We start from the raw sequence: 21659 nt of genomic DNA on the forward strand, positions 1-21659 counted from the left end.
ATCAGAGTTGGAAGGGAACTTATGGGTCATTTAGTCCAACCTCCTGCCCAAGCAGGAGACCCTACACCATTTCTGACAAATGGCAGTCCAATCTCTTCTTGAAAGTCTCAAGTGATGGCGCTCCCACAACTTCCGAGGGCAACTTCTCTTCCATGCGTCGATTGTTCTGACTGTCAGAAAGTTTCTCCTTATTTCCAGTTAAATCTCTCCTTGTTCAGTTTCCATCCATTATTCCTAGTCTGCCCTTCAGGTGCCTTGACCCCCTCCTCTCTGTGGCAGCCCCTCAAATATTGGAAGACTGCTATCCTGTCTCCCCTGGTCCTTCTCTTCACTAGACTAGCCAAGCCCAGTTCCTGTAACCGTTCTTCATATGTTTTACCCTCCAGTCTCCTCATCATCCTGGTTGCTCTTCTCTGCACTTTTTCTAGAGTCTCAACATCTTTTTTTTAATGTGGTGACCAAAACTGGATGCAGTACTCTAGGTGTGGTCTTACTAAGACTTGATAGAGTGGCCAGGACCATCAGAGAGTGGGGTGCTGCCTTTGGAGCCTTCGAAGTCTGGCAGCAGTGAGGCAGAGGAACAAGGGGAGCCTGTTCCCAGTGTATGTGTGCACAGAGCTGCTAGAAGGTGAGAGCAGCTGAAGCAGAAGGGGCAACTCAGGAGTAAGGCTGGGAGGTGATTGCCCCTCCCATCAGGGATAAAAGTCAGTCCTTGTTAGGAATAACATAGGTTACCTAACGTAGTTTGGGTAAAATAATATATATAAGCTATGATAGTGAATTTAAGTGTGTGTCACTTTAACTGCAAAGCATGTAATTTTGGGTGCGGCTGTAAAAACGCCATAAGAGGGAGCAAGAGAACCTGATTGATTGCTGGCTTACTGGATTGCTTGCTGACGATGATGGATTGTTAACTGCCCGTGTTCTCTGCTGTTACTGAAAGAAGAAAAGAGGTTTGACTTCTTCATATCTCTACTGCAAGGAGATATATTACAGGACTGATATTTGTAAGTTTACTGACCTCTTTTTCGACACTGGACTTTGCAACTGATTAATCCCCGGACGGACTGAACTAGTGTATGATATATGGACTGTTTGACTATGCTATAAATCTTACTGGAATAAACTATTTAACTAGCACATTGTATCTGTTTTACTGAGTGTAAGCTACAAAAACGTTTATCTCACATATTTGCCTGCCTGCCTGACTGCCGTGCAGGTTCTGCTAGGGTGTATATCCCTAACAGTCCTCAATGACAAAGAGCTTTTCAGGAAGCAAAGCAGTTCAGTAACCTCTGAATCCTTTGTGAAGCTCTGTACTCTGGTTGTTTTTTTTCTGGGTTTTTGGGTTGGTTTATGTTAGCCTTAATTGGACTTCTGTTTTTTTGGCAGCATTTTACAGCACTGAAAAGCGTGCTCTTATCTGGAGGAACTGTGTCTAATTAGTCTTGGCTGGGAATGCAAGCAATTCCCAGCGTCACATTAAAAAAAGGTTTTACTTTTAAATTCAGTTTGTGTTTTATTAAGTTTGACAAAGCTTGGGTCAGAACAAGTTCATTCAGTGACTGTTCAAAGTTACAACGGCCCTGAAAATAGGGACCTGTGACCGTTTTTCACAGTTACGACCTTTCCAGCATCCTCCATGATCACGTGATCAAAATTCAGATTGGTTTGGCAGCCAGTTCATATTTATGACGGTCGCAGTATCCTGAAGCTGTGTGATCCCCTTTTGCAACCTCCTGACCAGCAAAGTCAATGGGGAAAGCCGGATTCACTTAACAACCAGGTTACTAACTTATCAACTGAAGTGATTCACTTAACAACTGGGGCAAGAAAAGTCATAAAATGGGGCAAAATTCACCTAGTGAAGGTTCTCACTTAACAACAGGAATTTTGGACTCAGTTGTGGTCATAATAGAGGTAAGGAATGGCTAATAAGGCAGATATCAAAAGTCTTCTAAGTTATATTTTGAATGACTCTGAAGAGGCTCCCTTGTCCAATGTACCTTATCAAAATTGCCTTATCAAAATTTGCAGTGATCAAAATGCTGTGGGCTTTTCCCCTGATATTTTCTCTGTCTCAAGCGCTCAAAAATAAGAATGGAAAAATCCTGTTTCTAAGGTCTGATGAGAAACCATCTGTCGCAGTTCAAAGACATTTCCAGATCTGCACCTTTTATGCTCCTGACATGGAGCTAAATTATCTCTGGGTGTGCAATTTTTGTCTCAAACATGCCTTAATTTACTTCCAGTTCATCTGTATATTTAATTTGTTTTGCTCCAAAGGAGCCCTACTTAGGAATTTGTTCTGAGGGGTGGAGGGAGGGATGGAGAGGAAAGGAGGGAGGAGACAAAAGGAAGGAAGGAAGGAAAAATGAAAGAGAAGGAATAAAAGAAGGAAAGAAGGAAGGAATGAAAGAGGGGAATGGAGGAAGGAAGGGGGATGGAGGAGGGGGAAGAAGGAAGGAAGGGATGAAGGGAGAGGGGATGGAAGATGGAAGAAGGAAGACAAAATGAAAGAGAAGGAAGGAAGGGGGATGGAGGGATGGAAGAAGGAAGGGGGAGGAAGGGAAGAAAGAAGGGAGGAACAATGAAAGGGAAGGAAGGAAGGGAGGAAAGGAGGGAAAAAGGAAGGAGGGAACAATGAAAGAGTAGGAAGAAGGAAGGAAGAAAGGGGGAGAGGAAGGAAGGAAAGAAAGAAGGAAAGGTGTATGAGAGGGAAGGAAAGAAGCGAGGGAAGAAGAGGAAGAAAAAGGAAAAAAAGTGAGGCAGAAAAAGGAAGAAAGGAAGGAAGGTCTTATTATATGATTCTGGCTTGGGTTTCCCAGGAAATCTGCTAATCTGTGAGAATCCGACAAATGAGTTTGGATGGTGGTGTCAAGCTCTCCTCCTTTCCTTGTTGGACAAAATCTCCTGAGATTATCAGTCCTCAGAACTGCCTGGAACCGTTGCGTTTGTCAATTTCTCATTAGATTATGATTACCTCTGGGAAGAATAATGGGACAATGTAGATTGTCGCAAATGTCCAACTTTCCACGACTGTCGAGATCCACGTTGTGGGAAAAACATCTTCCTTTGCCAATAAACCATTGGAACGCCAGAATGATTCCATGAAGAAAGAAGAACCATCTGACCGAGATCTCTCTTCATATCCTCCCTGCACCTGCCAAGAGCCTTCAAATATCCATCACGGTGTAATTTTACAACCCAACAGAAGGTAAACGGTTATTAGTTGTTTCTACTTCATAGTAGCTCTCGTCTGACATATTGTATTTGCTCGATCCACATTGCATTAGGCGACTCAGCTCTGAGCTTGAAATCGAAAACCACCAACCCATAACAGCTAAAAACTTGTCATCCAGGTTCTCAAAATATTGTCAAGTATTCGTCAAATGAAACAAAGTGATAAAAAGAAAAGGAGAAAACTTCTCCAGAAAGAGGAAGCCATCTGTTTAAGAAGGGTTTTAGGAAGTGGTGTGTGTCGTGATCCATTGGCGGCCTGCAGAGATGGTAGCAGAGTCGGACAGTGGGGAGGAACATGGGCCAGTCCTGGAGTCTGGGGAGGACTCGGACGAGGGTCCTGCATCCGATACAGAGATGGAGCCAGGGGCATCTGGGAGTTATGTGCTGACTCCAGAGCCTTCAGAATCTGACAGCAGTGAGACAGAGGAACAGAAGGCAAGAACAGCTAAGACAAAAGGGGTGACTCAGGAGTAAGGCTTGGAGGTGATTGGCCCTCCCATAAGACATAAAGGAGGAGCAAAGGGACAGGAGCCTTTGCAGGAAGCAACTTTGTTCGTACTGGTCGGTTTGAAACCTGAAGCTCGGTGTTGAATTTGTGTTCCATTTTGGCCTCGTATAACTAATTGGACATTTAGTCGTTGTGCAGCATTTCAAGGAAGATAAAGGTGGGTGCTTATCAGACTTATCCTGAAGGATGTTGGAAGACTTCCATGGGACTATTTACAAACTGTTTGAGACTCATTATGGGCTGTGAATGACTAAAATTCACAGGCATTGAAATAAAGAAAAAAAAAAGGGTTTGGGGACTAACGTGTGTTTGTTAGTATCTCCATAAGCCTTAGTTAGAACAATGGGTTTTCATTTTTTTCCCCTACCAGTTCTATGTGCCAATCCGAACCGGCTGAATACCACCTCTGGTTTTAGGCAGGAATCTGTTGATTGACCTTCAAGGGGACTTCACCCCTATGGACCTTCCTTGAGTTCTCCATGTGGCTGAGCTCAATAGAGAATTGTTTATCAAATACTTTGATGGGGTTTGTTTATTTTGTCAGCCGTCCTGAAGGTTAATGGAATTTCAGGAGGTAGGGACTACACAGTGTTCTCTACACACACACACACACACACACACACATGCACAAAATTAACAAGCCGCTCAAGATGTCTTCCTTCGGGTTGAAGGCGCAAAAGGCCTGACCCAGTGGAGAGAGCAGGAAATAGAAAAAGGAGCAGCAGAATGTAGGGCCTGGAGTGGGATCGCAAATATGTTTGGGGGATAGCATTGCGAAGAAAACTTGGTGCAGTAGAGCAATGGGAGGAGAAGAATGTTTAATCTTGCAGTTGTTTTCTCTAGGAAAAAGGGCTATATTGGGCGGGCTGGCTTCTTCCTTCCTTCCTTCCTTCCTTCCTTCCTTCCTTCCTTCCTTCCTTCCTTCCTTCCTTCCTTCCCAACTTCTCTCCTTTCCTTTTTTCCTTCCTTCCTGTCTGACTGCCTTACTTTTTCCTTTCCTTCTTCTTTCCCACCTTTCCTTCCTTCCTTTTTCCTTCCTTCCTCTTCCTTCCTTCTTCCTTCCCACCTTTCCCCTTCTTCCTTCCTTCCTTCCTTCCCACCTTCCTTCCTTCCCTTCCTTCCTTCCTTCCCTTCCCTTCCTTCCTTCCTTCCTTCCTTCCTTCCAGTCTGACTGCCTTACTTCCTTCTCTTTACCACCTTTTCTCCTTTCCTTCCTTCCTTCTCCTTCCCACCTTCTCTCCTTTCCTTCCACCCACCCACTCTCCCTCCCTCCCTCCCTCCCCCTCTCCCTCTCTTTCTTTCTTTCTTTCTTTCTTTCTTTCTTTCTTTCTTTCTTTCTTTCTTTCTTTCTTTCTTTCTTTCTTTCTTTCTTTCTTTCTTTCTTTCTTTCTTTCTTTCTTTCTTTCATAAGTTTGAACAGTCACTAAATGAATAGTTGTAAGTTGAGATCTCCTGCAGCCAACTGTATGGAGTTAAACTTTTAAGCTGGGAAAAGGTAATCCTATAATGACCTGCTCGATATTCAAATAGGAACACAGGAGGCTTTGCATTTTTCTTAAACATTTTTTATCGAGTTAGAGAGTATTATACAATGCAAAATACAAAAGTAAATAGAAGAGCAGTGAGGGGGGGAAGGGAAGTGAGGAAAGATAGGGAAAAGAAAAAAAAAAAGAAGCATTGACTTCCAGCTCTCGCTGTTACAGTAAAATAAGGCATTAACATCAAAATACAACTTTTTGCTTTTCCGTAATAGTATAAACAAGCCATTTCTATAAAGAGCTATCTGTCTAATCTGTAAAACCCAAAGTTAGATTTTCATCCTTTTCCACATCAAGCACAAAGTTCAGAAGCGGTTTCCACGTGGAAACAAAAGTACTTGTGTTCTTTTCTTTAATCAAAGTAGTCAGTTTTGCCATTTCAGTCAACTCCATCAACTTCTGCAATCATTCATCCATGGTAGGAATCAAAGTGTCCTTCCATTTTTGTGCATACAATAGTCTTGCTGTTGTCAACATATATAATGACAAAAGTTCCAAATTTTTTCTCCAGTTCTTTTTCCATTAGGCCCCAAAGGAAAAGTTCTGGTTTCATTTTTATCTCCATTTTCAAAAATTTTCGTATTAGAATATGAATCATATTCACAGGAGGCTTTGCATATACAAAAACTAAACACAACCTAGGTACAGAGTTTTGTAGTAATGCTTCATGTCCAAAGCACATCTTTTTTAAAACAGCGAATAAATAGAAACTCTCTCTCCACCAAGGATCACCTTTTTAAAGTCAAATAATGTCTATTAAGATAAATTATAGACGAAGTTCTAAGGTATTTTTTAATATTGCATTTGTGGGACTTGCTACTGTTTGGGTTAATTATGGGGCAGCTGGATGCATTTGTGAGCCCACACTAATTTCTTCAGTGTTCTTCCAATTAATCTTAATTGTCTGTATTTAATGGGAGGTTTCCAAGGCTTGCAGCTCACAATAAAAATCAAATCTCCTTTTGTTCCACTGGGTTGTCAATTAAATTTGACCGATTACAACTCTCCCTTTCTTGAGCTGATACCACACCATTAATTTTGACAGACTCCAAACAGTAACTAAAAACAGCATCTCTGGTTTTAGGGGAATAGCCATACATCCAATCACTCCCTCATTTCTTAAATGTGGACTTAAGAATCTCAGTTTCTTTATAACATCAGCTCTGAAGACGATGGGGTGTTTTATATTTTATATTTTGGCAAGCGATGAGAGGGCCCATAGTTGTTTGTAACATCTCTGCCATTATTATACACAAAAAGGACAGTATACACAGCAAACGAGATGACTATGCTGGGTTTCGTATCACAAATCACTAGTCGAACACTTCCGAAGCATTTAGTACTGCGTGATGTATAGGCGGATTATGCGAGCAGATCCCAGTAAGGTGGCCTTCTGCAGCTGACCAATGGTGATCTTGTCAGCGCTAATTGTTCTTAAATTCTTGCCTAGGTCTTTTTAGGCACAGCAACCAGTGTGCCGAGTACCACTGGAACCACCTGCACTGGTTTATGCCAGAGTCTCTGCAGTTCGATTCTCAGGTCCTGATATCTGGTGACTTTTTCAAGTTGTTTCTCGTTGATTCTGCTGTCACCAGGTATGGCAATGTCGACGATCCACACTTTTTTCTTCTCCACAATCGTGATATCTGGGGTGTTGGGTTCTAAAACTTTGTCAGTCTGCATTTGGAAGTCCCACAGTACTTTTGCATGCTCATTTTCGACCACTTTTTCAGGCTTGTGATCCCACCAGTTCTTTGATACAGGCAAATGACACAAGTTCCAATGGACCATCTGAGCGACTGTATTGTGACGTCCAAAACTTTGTCAGGATGATGATGATGATGACAACGATGACAACGATGATTATTATTAGTATTAGTATTATTTAATTTATTTAAATTTGATCTACTAGACCAAACTGGTCTAACTTTAAAATTTAAAATAAAGTCACCAGGCTAGAAACCAGAAGTTCTAGTCCTACCTTAAGCAGCTGAGTGACTTTGGGCCAATCACTAGGAGACAGTGAGGAATGGAATGGAATAGAATAGGATGGGATGGGACGGGACGGGACAGGAAAGGAAAGGAAAGGAAAGGAAAGGAAAGGATAGGAATAGGATAGAATAGAATGGAATGGAATGGAATAGAATAGAATAGAATAGAATAGAATAGAATAGAATAGAATAGAATAGAATAGAATAGAAAATATGGAATGGAATGGAATAGAATAGAATAGAATAGAAAATGTAGAATGGAATGGAATGGAATGGAATGGAATAGAATAGAATAGAATAGAATAGAATAGAATAGAATAGAATAGAATAGAATAGAATAGAATAGAATAGAATAGAATAGAATAGAAAATATAGAATGGAATGGAATGGAATGGAATGGAATGGAATGGAATAGAATAGAATAGAATAGAATAGGAATATAATAGAATAGGAATAGGATAGAATAGGGATAGGGATAGGGATAGGGATAGGATACTCAATTCCAGCAACTGTTAATTTCTAGTCCTACCTGAGGCAGGAAAGTTGGCTGGATGACTTTGGGCCAATCAACAGGGGATGGTGAGTTCTAGTTTTACCTTACACATGAAATCCAGCTGGGTGACTTTGAGCCAGTCAGTAGGAGACAATGAGCTCTAGTCCCACCTGAGGTATGAAAGCTGGTTGGGTGACTTTCCACCAATCACCTGCAGACATTGTGTTCCAGCCCCGCCTTAAGACAAGAAAGCTGGCTGGGTGACTTTGGGTCTCTCACTTTCTCTCAATCAAGCCTAGCCTACCTCATAGGATTGTTATTATGGAGAAAACATGTGGAGGAAGAATTGCCTTGAGTTACTGATGTTGAGACTTTGGAAAAAGTGCAAAGAAGACCAACAAAGATGATTAAAGGTCTGGAGACTAAAACATGTGAAGGACAGTTGCAGGAATTAGTATGTCTAGTCTAATGAAAAAAAAGGACTAAAGGCAACATGTTAGCAGTGTTCCAATATCTCAGGGGCTGCCACAAAGAATAGGGAGTCAAGCTATTCTCCAAAGAAGCCGAGGGCAGGATAAGAAACAATGGATGGAAGCCAATCAAGGAGAGAAGCAACCTAAAATTAAGGAGAAACTTCCTAACAATGAGGACAACTTGTCAGAGTATATTCATTAACTGGCAGAGACATGGTTAACAAAGTCAGCAAGTGAGTAAGCATGGCAACAGACCAGCCAATGGGAACTGACAGACTGGGTGGGGTTTGGCTCTGTGTGCTTTGCTGAGAATTGAAACAGAAACTGGTATCTGTTCTGAGCTCTCTGGGCTGCTGCTGCTTGTAGTTTTGCTTATGTTATGTTGAAAGAATCTACAAATGGTATTGTAAACTTTGCTCATATTATTATGTTTATAACGAAGTTAATGATCCTGCTGAATCAGTCATCTGTGTGTTTTCTGGATGTGAATTTCTGCTGCAAACTCTTACACAATTAACCAGTGCTTGCTTTCAGAAGTTGTAGGTGCCTCACCACTGGATGTTTTTAAGAAGAAACTGAACAGCCACTTGTCTGAAATGATGTAGGGCCATGGTGGCAAAACTCTGGCATGCGTGCCACAGATGGCACACTGTGGTTAGCCAGCAGCAGGTGCAGACAGCTGAGGAGAGCGAGGACTCAGATGAGGGCCCAGGACCATTAGGGAGTGGACTGCTGCCCTCAGAGATTGTGGGGGCTGGCAGCTGTGATGAGGAGGTTCCCGAGGAGCCTGTGCCAAGTGCGAGTGAATGCAGGATTGCTCGGAAGAAAGAACAGTTACAACAGCATGGGTGACTCGGGAGTAAAGCTGCAAGGAAATGGCCCCTCCTTCAAGAAGATAAAAGCCAGCTGTGAAACAAACATACTTTGCAGAAGGCAAAGACGTTTTGAAACTCCAGCCTCGTGGACATTCCAGTATCCTGAGTTTGTATTTGAAGATTATTATTTTGCAAATTATTTCTTGTCTGTTATCTTTTGGCAAGTCTTGCACAGTTTGGCAAGGCTTTTGCTTATCACAGCTAATTATTTTGTAAAAGCATTACAAGGTTTCTGTTCCCTTTGGATTGTGTTTGATTTGTTGGAAAAGGGCGTGGGTCAGAACACACGCAGAGCCCTCTCTGTGGGCACGTGCACTGTCACACCAGCTCAGCTCTACCGCGCATGCAAGCGTACCTCCCATGGACCAGCTGGTCTTTGGGTCTCTGCCACACATGCTTGGGGGCAGGGGTGCATTCAGGGGGCAGGGGTGATGCGGGGAGTGTGGGCACAGGTGTGGAGGGGTGGTGCGCGCATGCATAGGGGGGGCACCTTGCATTTTGCATACCGAAAATGTATGCACATGTGCTTTGGGCACTCGGGACCCAGAAGGTTTGCCATCACAGGTATGGGGTCTTCTACTTGAGCAGGGAGTTGGACTAAAAGTCCTCCAAGGTCCTTTCCAGCTCTATTCTGATTGGTTGATGGATTTATTGATTTATAAAGGTAATGAAAGAAAGAAAGAAAGAAAGAAAGAAAGAAAGAAAAGAAAGAAAAGAAAAGAAAAGAAAAGAAAGAAGGAAGGAAGGAAAGAAGGGGCTGTAAAGCACTGTGAAGCAGTATATAAGTCTAAGTACTATTAGGAAGGAAGGAAGGAAGGAAGGAAGGAAGGAAGGAAGGAAGGAAGGAAGGAAGGAAGGAAGGAAGGAAAGAAGGAGCTGTAAAGCACTGTGAAGCAGTATATAAGTCTAAGTACTGTTAGGAAGGAAGGAAGGAAGGAAGGAAGGAAGGAAGGAAGGAAGGAAGGAAGGAAGGAAGGAAGGAAGGAAGGAAGGAAGGAAAGAAGGCTGTAAAGCACTGTGAAGCAGTATATAAGTCTAAGTACTATTAGGAAGGAAGGAAGGAAGGAAGGAAGGAAGGAAGGAAGGAAGGAAGGAAGGAAGGAAGGAAGGAAGGAAGGAAGGAGCTGTAAAGCACTGTCAGGTGGTATATAAGTCTAAGTACTATTAGGAAGGAAGGAAGGAAGGAAGGAAGGAAGGAAGGAAGGAAGGAAGGAAGGAAGGAAGGAAGGAAGGAAGGAAGGAAGGAAGGAAGGAAGGAAGGAAGGAAGAGACTTTAGGCTTCTAAAGGGAGATATGAATGGATGCTGAGAATATGGAAATATGGAATATTATACAATTAATCCTGGCAGACTCTTATTCAGGATTGTGCATTGCTGGTGTGATAGTTCAAAACCTGGCACCTTTTGTGTGGGATCATCTATATGTCTTCCTCTGTCTGGGCATTCAGCGAGTCAGTTGGCTTTCCACGAACAATCAGGGTTATAGTTAAGCAGATATTGTACAAGTGGCCATGGGGACTTCCTAGATTTGAGCCTTCCAACCAGTGATGGGATTCTTTTTTTTTTTTTTTTTTTTACTGCTGGTTCTGTGGGTGTGGCTTGGTGGGCGGGGCATGGCAGGGGAAGGATACTGAAAAATCTCCATTCAGATGTGGTATTTGCCAGTTCTCTGAACTACTCAAAATTTCCACCACCGGTTCTCCAGAACTGTTCAGAACCTGCTGAATACCACATCTGCTTCTAAATGATAAATGGAAATATTGGAGCAGGACCCACATCTTAATACAGAAATGTGTCAAAGTTGAATATAAAGATAAAACTAGAAATTTTTCTTTGGGGTTACGTGGATAAAGTCATGGGGCAAAAAATGTTTTTTATATATATTGATGGCAGCAAGATTACTTTATGCACAAAAATGGGTGAACTCCTTGATTCCCACCATGGATGAAAGGCTCCAAAAGCAGAGATAGCTAAATTGACTGTTTTGGTCAAAGAAAAAAAAATACAATTACTTTTGTTTCTACTTGGAGACTGGACTTTGTGCTTGAGGTGGAAAAAAACAAAACTTTGATTTTACCAATGAGATAGGTTTGTTGTTGTAGAAATAGCTAGTTTATATTACTATGCAAAAGTAAATAGTTGAGGTTTGATGCTATTCTACTGCACCAAAAGGAATTGGAAGTTAACACCTTTTCTTTCTTTTCCCCCCCTTTGCTTTCTCCTTCCCTCTTTCCTCCCTTATTTTCTCACTGTTTTCTTTCGTATTTTATATTATAAACTAATATTTTTTTTAAAAAAGATAAATCGGGAAGGTTGGCATCAGAGGTGGTATTCAGCAGGTTCTAACCAGTTCTGGAGAACCGGTAGTGGAAAATTTGAGTAGTTCAGAGAACCAGCAAATCCCACCTCTGACTGGCCCCACCCCCATCTATTCTCCGCCTCCCGAGTCCCAGCTGATTGGCTGGGTCTTCTTTGGTTGCCCTGCACAGGAGAACGGAGCCGGAAAGCAGGTTAGTGGGGTGGGGAGGGAATGGGATTTTGCAGTATCCTTCTCCCAGCAGTGGGGAAGGAATGGAGAAAACCCACACCCCACCCCCAACCCCCCCCCCCCCCCACCCCAACCCAACCCCCCCCCCCGCCCCTCCCACCCCCCACCCCCCCCCCCCCCCCCCTTTTTACAGCATCCTTCCCCTGCCACACTCACCAAGCCACGCCCACCAAGCCACACCACATCCACCAGGCCATGCCACATCCACCAAGCCACACCACATCCATCAAGCTACACCCACAGAACTGGTAGTAAAAACATTGAATACCACCATTGGTTGTCATGCACCGGTAAGACAGAGTTGTTCATATTTTTCCCTGTATTCTCTCACTAGTGCATCTTCCCTTCATAGAGCTTTGCAATAGCTGTCGCATTATAATCCCACCAAGACAAGAATTAAAATAGGAACGAAGTGCTATGAATGCAGTCATTATAATGAAGACACGTTTTTAAATTCCCAATGCTCATGGAATAGACCAAAAACTCCTCTTTGTAACACATCAAAGGGAAGATTCCTACCATCCCTGTCCTATTGTTTCTTTTATTTTTCTCATATGTATTCATTTCATATATTCATAACTATGCTTATCCTTATACCTGTTATCTTGTAAGCGATTGACAAATCAAATCAAATAAAAAATAAAAGACTGGGGATTAGAACAGGAAGAAGAAAAAGTTGAGTTCTTCTGCAATTTGGCTGAAAAATATAAAAAATCTAAACCAGGAGACAACAGGAGAGCTATAAAGGCTGCCTCTTTATTGGTTGTGAGCATTGTGAGTTCCCAGTTGCAAGTTTTCCAAAGGAGGAAATGGAACACCTGATGCACTTTTCCAAATATTATTGGAAAAACAATGCAACCCATAACAAAATCACCGATCCAGGATAGGATTGAGAGCCAAACAAATTGCAACTTTAGAGCCTTCAAAGCAACCATAATTTTGTCCTACATCCCATTGGTGGGATTCAAATTTTTTTTACTACCAGTTCTGTGGGTGTGGTGTGGCTTGGTGGGCATGACAGGGGAAGGTTACTGCAAAATCTCATTCCCTCCCCACCCCACTAACCTGCTTTCCAGCTCCATTCTCCTGTGCAGGGCAACCAAAGAAGAACCCAGCCAATTAGCTGGGACTCGGGAGGCAAAGAATAAATAGGGGTGGGGCCAGTCAGAGGTGGTATTAGCCAGTTCTCTGAACTACTCAAATTTTCCACTACCGGTTCTCCAGAACTGGTCAGAACCTGCTGGATATCACCTCTGGAAGGGATCTTGGAGATCTTCTAGTCCAGCCCCTTGTTCAAGCAGGAGACCCTATACCAGGGGATGGCAACCTGCGGCTCTGGAGCTGCATGTGGCTCTTTCATCCCTCTGCTGCAGCTCTCTATGCCGGTTGGCTCCACAATTGATAGGACTTTCAGTTAGGACAGGTAGAGGAAAAAGGATGGTGCGCTAGGAGGAGACTCTATGGTGGGGGAACCGGACTTCCGGTCATCAGAGGAAGAAGGTTGCCACACTAGGAGGAGACTCTATGGTGGGTGAATTGGATTTCTGGTCAGCTGCAGAATTGAACAGGGGACTTCTGGATAGGTCCTCTGCAGCCCTTTGAGTGTTTAAGGTTGCCGACCCTTGCCCTGTACCATTTCAGATAAGGGGCTGTCCAATCTCTTCTTAAAAGAAGTTGTGGAGGTTTTCAAGGAGAGACTGCACAGCCATTTGCCTAAAATTGTATCGCGTCCCCTGCTTGTGCAGAGGGTTGGACTAGAACAGTGGTTGCCAACCAGTGAGCCGGGAACCACTGGTGGTCCACGAGAAAATTTTGGTGGTCTGCAGAGAAATGTCACCCCCAAATCACCCCTGAAGCAATTCATCCGGGTTACGCAGAAACACAAGGCTGCACCACCCACATGGCCCGTGGGAACACAAGTCTTGCATCACTTGCATTGCAAACAACACAAGGTAGTGAGTGGAGGGGAAAAAGGGCGGAGGGGGAACTCCCCCCACTCGCCCCATGTACCTCGCCTGGCCACCTGGCTGCTTCTTTCTGCTTCTTTCTTCTTCTGCTTTTGGCTGCACGCAAGGAAAGCAGCAAAAGTCTTTCTTTCTCTCCCTCAAACTCTGCCAGAAATGAGTCTTTGGGACCCCGCAAGGCATCCTGCTCCAAGAGGCTGTGCTGGCATGACAAGTCTCACGAAGACTTGTTTCTGGCGGGATTTGGGGGAGAGAAAAAAAAGACTTCTGCTGCTTCTGCTGCTTTCCTTGCATGAAGCCAAAAGTTTCTCTCTCTGTCTCTCTCCCCCTGAGAACGGAGCTGGAGACGGTATCCTGTGATCCCAAATAAAGAATGATCAATCGGTAGGAGAACAGGGTGGGGAATTTTCCTGCAGACTTTTTTTGGGGATTTTCCCAGGGTCTCTGGTCCGCGGGATTTAAAATTATGAGTTTGGTGGTCCCAGAGGTCCAAAAGGTTGGTGACCCCTGGACTAGAAGATCTCCAAGGTCCCTTCCAACTCTGTTATTCTGTCATTAAAGTTTTTGGGAGTCAGTGTAGACATCGCTGTTAACTTTGAGGTACTAAACGGACAATCCAGGTTAATTTTCTTAAGCCATTTGAATAAATAGATGCTGTATTTTCTATTTGCACTCGGTATGGTTCCCAGAAAAAAACAACTGCCTGGACAAGTTATAAAACAGCATGTCTCTATGCTGGGATAGAAATGACAAAGAATGCAATTTAATGGGGTCCCGTCTTTTAAGTTAGATGAAAGAAGATTTCCAGAGATTAAATGAAAGAAGAAAGGATTTTTTTTTTTTGAATGATACCTTCATCCATTTCGGAATAGGAAATCCAGCTTTTGGAAATGTTTCAATGGCAGATTCTGTGAAAAGCAGTGAAAGGCTTCCATCGTTTGAAGTGAAAATGAGAGGCATTATTATTTGATTTGTTTGACTGCGCATCTCATCCAGTGTCTGGGTGGCTCACAACATGCAAAAGCCTAAATTAATGAGTTAAACATGTTCCAATATTTGATGGGCTGCCACAGAGAGGAGGGAGCTTCTATTCCTATTCTCCAAAGCACCAGAAGGCAAACCAAGAAGCAATGGATGGAAACCAGTCAAGGAGAAATTAGACCGAGAAATAAGGAGATTTCTACCCACTTGAAATATTTTAACTCCTAAGAATGCACAAATAACGTATTTTTGCAATTTTGGGAACAAATCAATTAATTTTGGGAAGAATAAATAATTGCCCTCTGCGGTAAGATTAGTAATCATATTGTTTCCTAAGGAGTTTTTCTCCTCTAATAAGATTATTGGATATATCAGAGCACACTTCGAAAACAGAGACTAGAAGAGAGCTAAAAAGCTGCTGTAAAAGGTCAACAGAAGTATTAAAATTCAGTGGCTTAACATTTTGATCAGCCTTTTTTGTCACCTCAAATGGCACACAGACCTTCCCAGGATCTCCCCATTATTAATAAACATAAGTCTAAAGTGTAAAATAGGCCTACACAAAGTGGTGTTTCTTTTTTGTTGGATCTGAAGGTTGATGGTGTCCATCTTGATCAACAAATGAAATTTCCTCAAACAAGAATGAAAAGAAATTATATTATTGTGAGAGTGAGAGATAATAGGTAAATAAGAGTAGGGAAGGAGAGTCCGCAAGGTAATGTGCTGTGATATATAAGAATAAGTATTGAAAATAGACAAGATTGTAACTGATATTGTTTTTTTCTTTCTTTTTCTTTTTTATTAAAGGATTATCATTACATTAGATATGGAATTCAATGAAATAAATGGGAATTTATAACAAGAATATTATATATTAATTGATTAGTGATGTGTAAAAATATGAGAATTACTATGGAAAGATTCATATCAGTTGCTATAATTAATTTATTAGATTAATACATTTGTAATATATAGATGATGAGTATTTATTTTTATTTGTTTATTTTTTTTATTTGTCAATTGCTTACAAGATAACAGGTATAAGTAAAAACATAGTTATGAATACATGGATACATATAAGAAAATAAAAAATATATAAAAGAAACAATAGGACAGTGGGTAGCTTTTTTAAGAAGTAGGCACATATTCAGTCCAGTCCAATAGATAGAGATGGTTTTAGATTGCACAGTGCTTTTTCAGCATTGTCTTCTGTAAAATCGATATGTATTAAATCATTGTAGTTGTCTGTGGTTTGACTAGGAAGTACTGGGCATGATCCATTGCTGTTTATAAATACTGAGCCAAAGAATTTGTTAAAGAGGTTGGCTTTAACAGTGTCGTCGTTGCAGTCTTTACCATTAGGTCCTTTCAGGGGTGGGATGGACCTTGAGTCTTTTAGTTTGTTATTTATAAAATTGTAGAAAGTGCGGATGGAATTGGTGCGTAGAAGGTTTTCTTCTTGTTTAATGTGATAATTGATGCATTCAGTTTTTATCTGGTGGCACAAATTTTTGTATCGGCTTTTGAAGTTGGCAACATGACCAGATTTGTTTTTCCGCCAAAGTGATTTCTTTTTGGATTGAAGCTTCCTTATTGTTTGGGGTAATTTGTTTTTTCTGGTTTTGGGAGTTGTTAATGGTACATATAGTTTGATGACTCTTTTGACTTCAAGTAAAAATATGTTGTAATGGTCTTCTACAGTATTGCATCCAGAGAATAGAAATTGCCAATCAAGGGATGAGAGATCATTGTTTATAAGATCATAGTTGCCTTTTTTGAAGTTATAATTGGGGATTCCATTATTGTGATGATTTTTGTGTGGACGTATGTTGAGACAAAAGTGAATCATGTTGTGGTCACTGTCGGAAAAGGGTTCTTTAATTTGTATTCCGTAAATTGAATTCAAAGTATTGCAGAAGATGAGATCGAGGCAGTTGTTAAGTCTAGTATTGTTGGTTATTAGTTGTTCCAGTCCCAGGTTTGTTACTGCATTGTAGAAGGTTGCATGTTTGGGTTCAGTTTTACATTCATTTAGGGTCCAGTTAATATGAGGTAGATTGAAGTCACCAAGAAAGATAAAAGCGTGTGGGAAGGATGCTGCCCATGTTAGTAGTGTATTAAGCTTGTTTGCATGTTCGATGTCATAATCAGGTGCTCTATAACATAGTAAGAATCGAAATGTGATATTTAAAGATAGTTCACAGATGATGGTCTCAGGAAGAGCAAGCTCTTGGGTAACTTGGATGTTTTTTAGATGTAGGGACTTTTTATAGAAGATAGCAACACCACCTCCTCTACGGATTTCACGATCTGATCGGTAAACATGATAGTCTCTTACTGTGGTAATGGAGTCAGGGAGAGATGCATTGAGCCATGTTTAACAGACAAATATGATGTTGAATTTAGCCGTATTTAGTAAGAGGAGAAGTTCAGGTATTTTATTTACAAGGCTTCTTGCATTGAGTAGCTTGCATTTAAGGCCAGTTGTGGTTGGAATAGAGGTAGTTAGGGGCGTGCGTGCCTAGTTTTGAGTGATGTTGGATTGGATGAGGTGGGGTTGGATGCGGAGTTGTGGGTTGTGTGACTTTCTTTTGATGCAATCAGCTCTGTAGTCAATGTACAGGTCCTTTTCTCCATTGTCTAGATGGTTTTTGAGTTCTGCACAGAGTTCACAGGAGCGGATTCTTTGCAGTATGGATTAGTCTGGTCTTGAGTGAATTTTTTTGTGATTGGGATTGGTTTTTGCAATGGCATTTATTGTATGAATGAATATATGTTTCCTGGACTCATTTTTGCATACAACTCTACAAAACCTTGGGGCCACAGAGCCGACATTGTATTTGTACCCATGGCCATCTCTGTTTGTTTCAATGATATCTTAAGGAGAGATGTTTGTTGTATTAGAGTTGCTTATGATATCATGAACTTTGGTGATGTCATCTGATTCGTTGGTGTCTTTGAGACCAAATAAGATGGCATTTGGATGTTTCTGTTCATGTTCCATGGTGTCTCTGATGAGTAAGGAGATATTATTTGTGGAATTATTTGAAGGGATAGTAATTGTTTGTGGCTGTGGTTTGGTGGTTATTTTTGGTTGTAGTTGTGATTGTAGTTGAGGTAGTGGTTGTGGTTGTTGTGGGATTTGGTTTTGAGCTGATAGGTACTCACTTATCTGTGCTGTATTTTTTTTTTCAAGAGAAATTAGGCTTGCTTGTATAGTTGTTTCAAAACATGTTGCTAAGCATTCTTCTATTGAGTGAATGAGTGATTCTATGCTTTCAACTCTGTCAGGTAGGGCAGGGGTCCCCAACCACCGGTCCGCGGACGGCACCGGGTCGCTGGAACAAGCCTTACCGGGCCGCTGGTTGCTGGCGCCGCCATCTTTTGGTAAAAAGCGCTTCCGGTGAGCTTTTCCGGGTAGAAAGCTCACCGGAAGCGCTTTCGTCATAAAAGATGGCGGCGGTAGCGCTTCGGTGAGCTTTTCCGGTAGAGAGCCATTTCTACCGAAAAAGCTCACTGAGCGCTGGCGCCGCCAATTTTTTGACGAAAAGCGCTCCGGTGGCGTCACCGGAAGCGCTTTTCGCCATAAAAAGATGGCGGCGCCCAGTTGACGCCGGTACCAGGCCGCGGCGCCCAGCTGATGCCGGAACCGGGCCGCGGCATCGAAAAGGTTGGGGATCCCTGAGGTAGGGTACTCAATTTGTTTAGCTTAGGAGAACATGATGAATATAGAAAAAGAATGTATCTGAATTTTTAACCATATCAGCTAGGTTTTTGTTTGCGTTTAAGCAGGCAGGGTGGGCTAGATTATCGCATAGGTGGCATTTGATGTAAATTTCACTTTCATTGATGGTTTCAAGACATTTGAAACATGTGCAGGAGTCTGGGAGGTCATTGGTAGAGATATTTTTCTTTTGTTTTGGTTTGGAGTTTTTGGCTGGCATGGTCAATGGCAATAGTACAGTAATCAATTACAATAGCTAGTTAATGTGATAGGTAGACAGTTACTTAATGAATGTTGGTAATTAATAAATGTTAATTGATATGTTAGAGAACAAATCAAAAGTAAGGTTGCTTATTACTAAAAATCAATCAATCAATCAATTGGTTATTCAAATCACTCTAATCAAATTTTGCTAAGCAACAAACAGCCTAATTTATTACAGTAATTACTAAACACACTGGTCAATTAAATTCACTAAATCACTGATTTTACTAATCAGATATTCAGTAATTACACCATACGCACTAAACATTCAATCATACTAAGCAAAAAACAAAAATCAATTGATCATTTGATAAAAATTAATTATTTTAAAGAAATTAATTTTTTTGAGATAATGAAAGTAAGTAGTATGAAGTAGTATTGAGAGTTGGTAAGTAAAGGGTTAATGCTTTGCTTTGTTTTGCTTAGCTGTTGCTGATATCTGAGAATAGGTTTATAACCCTTTATAAACTGGCAGGAGGTCTCTTTTCCTGGGCTGTTTGAAAACAATCAATGAGCAAGGGTTTACACTCTCTTTCTTGTTTTGTAGATTGAGTTTTTGAGATAGTAAAGATGCAAAGATGTTGAAGGGGGGATCTCTGGCCCCTCACTGGGAGGCAACAGGAAACTTTTTGTTTTGTTTTCCCTTGATGAATGGGATTTGTGGCCCCCTCCTAGTTAATTTAAATACACTTTCAAAGTTTGTTGCTTTTAAGAGGAAGAGAAAGAAAGATAGTCTTGCATTGGCAATTTGAACAGTTTATATTTTTGCTATGTAGACTCAGATTTGTATTGAGCATTCGCTCCTGGCTTCAATATATTTCTGCTTATATCACAGGAAATAAAATTGCTTCCAATCTTCACAGGAGTTCGGTTACAACAATACTTCCCTACTTATTGAAAGTCCAAAGTTACTGTCCTTTTAAAGAGAAAGTCTGGATTTGCAATTTAGTGAAGAGGGAAGGGGGGAAGAGGGTCGGCAGGGGGGAAGCAGTTTGTTTCACACTCTGGCTGCAAACGTCGTCGAAAGACTGACTCACAGCTCCCGGTGCTCACTGCCCTGCAAGGATGGGATGAATCTCACCGTCTCACCACCCTGCAAGGATGATCATTGAGCCTCCCGGTACTGGCGAGCCCCACCGCCTTACCTTCTAGCAAGGATGGGTCAAGTCGCAGATCGCTGAGCGCTTTTGAATAGAGCACTCCCGAACTTAGTGCCCACCGAGGAATGAGTTCTTTTCTGCCGTGCTGGTCAAGGATGGGAGGAATCAGAGATCTCCGAGTACTTTTGAATTGAGCGTTTGCCGAGGAATGGAGCTCTTTTCTGGCTTGCTGGCAAGTCTCGGGAGTTAGGCTTCCACCTCGCCAGCTGGACCCGCAGGGATTAGAGGGCTTGTCCCCTGGCGCTGCCTGTGCCTTCTGGAGCTCCTCATGCTGCCTCTACTGCTGCCACCATTTCAATTCTTCTTGTATGTACCAAGTCCATTATGCCATTTTCTGTCTGTCAGGTCTCCCACGTGGGCGTATGCATCTCTTCCGTCTCAGGGCTCCAGAGAGAGCGAGACCAACACCGGGCCGTGGGGGAGACAGCCAAGAAACGTTCTGCCCAACCGGGCAAAGCGGATGAGAAAATGTTATGTGGAATCTGATGCAAAATATGTGTATACCTGATATGTAGTAAATAGGGAAATACTGTTATTAAGTAAAATGAAGGTGGTAAGCTTGAACCAAAGGGGACAATTTCTAGAAGTAATAGCATAAGGATTGATAAAATTGCAAATATGACAGATAAAGGCAATATGGGATATGAATATAGAAATGAAACAAGAATTTTAAATAATACTGTAAAATAAGATATGAGAATACTCTAAGAAAAATGATAATATGAACTGTGATGTGATATGAAACTGAATAAGTAAGATGAATAGGTAACTAGGGTCATGTTTGTGTTGAGATGTGAAACCTGGAACCACACTGCTTGCCAAATGAGAATTTTTATTTAAAAAAAATAAGAGAGGAAATTAAATAATGAAATTACTAGGTATGTTTCAATGACATAGTGATTGGCACTAGGAGAGAGTATGGAAATGTTGAAAAAATAAGCAATGAAAGATTATAACAGTGCAAATACGTGTATTAAGAGATATGATTAGTTTTATTAATTTTGACTGTATGATGTATTGATGCCACACTGTCTATGTATTAATGTTTATGTGTAGATTAAAATTTAAAAAAAAAATCTTGATTTCAAAAAAAACACCAAAAAAAACCCAAAACAAATGGAATTTTCTCAATCTCTTTTGGGCCATTGGGAGAAGGTCCTCTTAAAAGGTTGCTATTAATATTGGCTGAGTATCATGGCCTGTTGTCCATCCAGTAGCTGAATCAGAGGAGGAGGAGGTGTGGGAATCAGGATCAGCATTAGTGCAACCTGGGAGCTTTAAGGGGGAAGAGGGAATGGAGCTATCAAAGAGAGAGGCAGAGGCAGAGCCTGGGCCATCCGTCAGCCCTCAGATGGGGAGTAAACAGCCCCCAGGTCTGGAGGTAACTGATGGGGAAGAGGAGGAAAAGCTGGGTCCAGTGCCTGACGTGTGGATGTGCAGAAGCAGAGGAGAGGAGAGCAGTGGAAATCTATGAGCCGGTCCTTGGGACAGAAGAGCCACCGCTACTAGCAAAGCCCCACCCTAGCTCTGGGGGTAAAAGGCAGGGGTCGGAGAGGAATAGATGTGGCAGAAAACTATTCATCTCCCTGATGGATGGACTTGGTAGCCTGTGGTGAGAGAGAACTTTTTTGCCAGGGCTGCCGGCACACCCAATAAAGAGATCTTTGAGTTCACTTCAGAGGGGTTGTCACGTTTGGGGAGCTGGATCAGAACACTGAGATGCTTCTGATGAAAGGCTCCATCATGATTGCCACTGAACATCACAGCAACTATTTTGCAGAAATGTTGATAACATACATTCAAAAATTTCAAATACGTGCACCAGCTGGCAATTCCTATTAAGGGATTTTAAAGCCAGACTTTTTAACTTACTCGAGGAGAAGTCCCCAAAGAACAAA

The sequence above is a fragment of the Notechis scutatus genome, chromosome 2, assembly GCF_049901735.1.
Source record: "Notechis scutatus isolate UNSWTSFEM ecotype Mainland chromosome 2, rNotScu1.2, whole genome shotgun sequence".
NCBI classification, from domain to species: Eukaryota; Metazoa; Chordata; class Lepidosauria; order Squamata; family Elapidae; genus Notechis; species Notechis scutatus.